Source organism: Octopus bimaculoides, chromosome 23 (assembly GCF_046866305.1).
Source record: "Octopus bimaculoides isolate indiv1 chromosome 23, ASM4686630v1, whole genome shotgun sequence".
Taxonomy (NCBI): domain Eukaryota; kingdom Metazoa; phylum Mollusca; class Cephalopoda; order Octopoda; family Octopodidae; genus Octopus; species Octopus bimaculoides.
In genome coordinates this window covers 11,771,931-11,776,930 of record NC_142950.1, presented here as the reverse complement: position 1 = coordinate 11,776,930, position 5,000 = coordinate 11,771,931, and the positions used below count along the sequence as shown (strand labels likewise).

Below are 5,000 nucleotides of genomic sequence, written 5' to 3'. Positions count from 1 at the left end.
GACCATGTGGTTGGTAAGCAAGCTACTTACCACACAGCCACCGTTGACTGAACACTATTCAATTTTTTTTCTCCGTGTTTTTCTCCTTGTCTCCGTATTCTTTCTGTTGAAGAGCGTAGCTCGAAACGTCAAAGACTTTCCGTATTCCCGAGCGTCATACTAATATATACTTTTGTTATTTACACCACCTGTCCTCGTCTGTTGTTATTATTTGTATATTCTCCCATATATATATATGTATATATATATATACACACACATACTTGCACACACACACACACACACACACATACTGTTACATATCTATATGTCTATCTATCTATCTATACACACACGTGCATATATTTTTTCATACACACATACACACACGCATATAACTTCCATCTACCAGTATGCATCAGCGTCAGTGCTGGATGCTTATATACCAGTATTCACCAATCTATATCCGACAGACTCCAGCTGTGCCTTCCACAGATGATATTGGGTTTCACTTTTGCTGTTCCTAATACAGCTTTAATATCTAACCTTGATTTTGAAGTATTTATTGCAAGAAATGAAGACTCAGTAGAAGCTGTTAATGTGCAGCGATTAACCAATGTACTTTAGTGAGCAATACTATCTACACGTATGAATGTGTATAGAGAGATGTATACATGTAGGCGTAGGAGTGGCTGTGTGGTAAGTAGCTAGCTTACCAACCACATGGACCCGGGTTCAGTCCCACTGTGTGGCACCTTGGGCAAGTGTCTTCTACTATAGTCTCGGGCCGACCAAAGCCTTGTGAGTGGATTTGGTAGACGGAAACTGAAAGAAGCCCGTCATATATATGTATATATATATATATATATATATATGTATGTGTGTGTATGTGTTTGTGTATGTGTGTTTGTCCCCCCAACATCGCTTGACAACCGGTGCTGGTGTGTTGATGTTCCCGTAACTTAGCAGTTCGGCAAAAGAGATCGATAGAATAAGTACTAGGCTTCTAAAGAATAAGTCCTGGGGTCGATTTGCTCGACTAAAAGGCGGTGCTCCAGCATGGCCACAGTCAAAAGACTGAAACAAGTAAAAGAGTATGTATGTGTGTATCATCATCATCATCATCATCATCATCATCGTTTAACGTCCGCTTTCCATGCTAGCATGGGTTGGATGATTTGGCTGAGGACTGGTGAAACCGGATGGCAACACCAGGCTCCAATCTAAATTTGGCAGTTTCTACAGCTGGATGCCCTTCTTAACGCCAACCACTCAGAGAGTGTATATATGTATATATTTGTGTGTGTGTGTGTGTGTGTGTGTGCATATTGGGTAATTCCATAAATAACGTGGTTTTTCAATTGCATGGTCTAAAAGTCAGAGGGGGATGGGATAAACTACCTGCATCAACTTGCTATAAAAGCAGGTAGTAATTTTACCTTGTGTGCTTATTCTTAGTGCGAGTTTTGAAGAGTGCAGTTCCATTTTAACAGTTATTTTTTCAAAGCTATAATGAAAGTGACAAAGGAGCATATTCAGCTTATTTTGCTTTATGAGTTCAATAAAGGGGACAATGCAACAGAAAGTGCGAGGAATTAATGCAGTATACAGGGATCAGATAATAAGTGTAAGCCAGTGTCAATGATGGGTCCAGAAATTCCAAGCTGGAAACTACAGCCTAGAAGACAAGGGTCATCCTAGAGGATATGTAGAACTCAACAAGGACGTCTTGCAGACCCTAGTGGAACAAAATCCCATCATAACTGTTGAACTAGCAGAGAAGCTTGGATTTGGTCATTCAACCAATCATTGACACCTATGTGCCATCAGAAAAATCAGTAAACTGGGTCAGGTTTCTCACGAACTTTCCGAGTTTAATGACAGAGAGAGAGTGAATGTTTGCTCTTCTTTGCTGTCGTGTTTCACGAACGAACCTTTTGTGAGCTGAATAGTGACTGGTGATGAGAAATGGGTTCTCTGTAAAAATATCAAACGCTGATGACTCCAGGTAAGGAAAGGAGAAACACCAGCCTCTTTTGCCGAACTGCTAAGTTATGGGGATGCAAACACATGAACACTGGTTGTCATATGGTGGTAGGTACAAACACAGACACTAATGCACATACACACTCAGATATATATATACATCTATATATACAATAGGCTTTCGTCTACCAAATCCACTCATAAGGCTTTGGTTGGCCTGAGGCTATGTAGAAGACATTTGCCCAAGGTTCCATGCAGTGGAACTGTATCTGGAACCATGTGGTTGGGACACAAGCTTCTTAACACACAAATTCCTAATAATAATTATAACAAGAGGAGTGCAAGCCTCCACCAAGGCAACACCAACATTCTCTCAACAATTAGCTGGAGATGTTTTTTAAAAATGGGAATATCTGAAATAAGCTCAACTGCTTTCACAAAGGAGAATACTAAAAATGAACCTAACTGCTCTCAAAAATTATGTAAAAAAAAAAAAACTGGAAAAATAATCCAGAATCCTTGTCTGGTACTGGATTGATCCCAAAATCTAATCAGTTTGTGCCAGTCACAAGGCCAAACATCCCTGAAAGTTTCATCTGAATCTATCCAGTGGTTCTTGAGAAATCTTGTCCAAGGACAAACAAACAAACACAACTGAAAACAGTACCTCTGCCTACGCTAAGGTAGAGGTGAAAAATATAGAATTTTTAAAGCATGGAATGGTTATGAGGCCCCACCTGAGTAAAATAAGAACGAAGGGGATCCATAGGTGAAAACTGATTGAGAACCTCTGAACGAGTTGATATATTTTGATTTTTTTTAAAGAAAAAAACTTTTATTTTCAAGTGGGATATTGTGTTTTCTTTTCCTTTTATGCAAATTTATCAAATTTAGCCTGAATACCTTACATCTATGTATGTGTATATATATTTTTATATATAACGTTGACCACTAAAGTGAACATTTAATGTGCTAGAAATAGACCACATCTTGTGTCTACTAAGACCTAAATTGTTCTCAAAATGAAATTCAGCGGAATACCAAAGCGTAAGCGAGCAAGACAGTGAAAATTACAGAAATAAAACATTATTAAAACACGAACTAGTTTCGAAATTAGCACTCTTACCGAATGTCTGTTTCTCTTCAGCGTGATTTGTAATGGAATCATAATTCTCAGAATCTTATACAAAGTTGTCCACCGCCATAGGTGAACGTGTATATGGTTCTGTTAATTACAACTTAATGGTAAAAATCAAAAGTCTTCATTTTGGCGCGCTAATTCCAGGAATATATCTGCAGAAAATAGTTACTGCGTTGCATATATTCACTTTGAGAACTTGGTTATGGTTAATCAAATTAAAACATAGGGTAAAAAATCATATATTAATTAATTTTTACCCTATGTTTTAATATGTGTATATATAGATAGATATAAATATAATATAGGTATGTCTTCTTTATTTATAAATATAATTTTACACACTCACACACACATGGTGTGGCTCTTGAACATGAAAAAGAAATGTCACACGTAGCTCTTGTGTACAATATGGCAGGTATATTTAACCACTCCAGCTTAAACATCAGGTATATCTGTGCTATGCTAGCCTTTTGTGTACAACACTACAGGTATATTTGACCACTCCAGCTTATGTGTTGTACAACTAGTAATATCTGTGCTGTGTCAGTCTTTATAATAATGTAGGGTGGTTTTTGCATAGTCCTATATTTTGGTATTCAATTTGAACAGGAACAGGAGAAAATTCAAGGTTACATGATAAAGACACTCACAAATATCTAGCTGTCTGTCTGTCTGACTATGTACCCATCTATCTATCTATCTATCTATCTATCTATCTATCTATCTATCTATCTATCTATCCATCTGTTTGTCTACCTGTCTGTCTATCTATCTGTCTGTCTATCTATCTGTCTACCTATCTTTCTATTTGTCTGTCTGTCTGTCTGTCTATTTTTTCTATTTATTTTTCTATCTATCTGTCTATCTGTCTGTCACTCTATCACTCTGTTTGTCTATCTGTCTACCACTCTCTGTCTGTCTGTCTATCTGCCTACCTATCTGTCTGTGTGTCATCTGTATCTGTCTGCATGTCTTTCTACCTATCTACATAGTTTTCTATCTATATATCAATCTGTCTCTCTGTCTGCCTATATCTAGCTGTGTGTATGTATGTGTGTGTCTATCTGTCTATCTTTCTCTCTATCTACATATCTTTCTATCTTATATGTGTTGTACGTATGAAAATAAATATTTTTGTTGAATCATTTATTGAAGAAAATTACCAAAAATTAAAACCGTTAAAATCGTTCTACGTAAGACAAAAATACTAAGAATAATCTGTGATGAATTACTGGTACTATACATTATCTGCAGGTTTATACTTAAATGAAAACTGAATAAGCAAATTTTAAACTAAAGCTGTAATTTCTAAAAGCTGAAAGATTTACAGAAAGTAAAAATTAAAGAAATCAACAAAAAGAAAATATATAAAAACAAAGTAGATAATATTTATCATCATTCTTGTTTTAATGTTAGTTTTTCATGCTGGCATGCTTTGGATGGTTTGAGAAGGTTTGGTGAGTTGTATTGAGCTCCAGTGTCTGCTTTGGCATGGTTTCTAACCTTCCTAAAATAAAATTTAAGAAAGTGAGACAAATCACTGTCTCAAAACATTCCTTTTGTGACATGGAGACTTGTTTGGAAACTGGAATGAATCCTAGAAAACTAGAATGAATTCTGAAAAGCTGGGAGGATTTCTGGACAACTGGAGTGTATGCTGAAAATCTAGGATTATTCCTGGAAAACTGGGACAATTCCTGGAAAATGGGATGAATTCTGGAAAACTGGTAAAATTCCTGGAAAACTGATGATCCCTGGAAAATGGGATGAATTCTAGAAAAAAGGGACAAATCTTGGCAAATTGGAGTGAATCTTGAAAAAACTGGGACGATTCACAGAAAATGGGATGAATTCTGGAAAATGAGTGAATCCTGGAAAATCAAGATGAAGCTTA

At 36.5% G+C, this 5,000-nt stretch overlaps 1 protein-coding gene across 2 annotated transcripts in view; it reads left to right on the top strand.

Annotated features, from left to right (window-relative positions):
- LOC106872437 (solute carrier family 35 member E1 homolog) overlaps positions 1–5,000 on the top strand; it is a 35,061-nt gene that overhangs the window by 14,091 nt on the left and 15,970 nt on the right. The window lies entirely within an intron of this gene.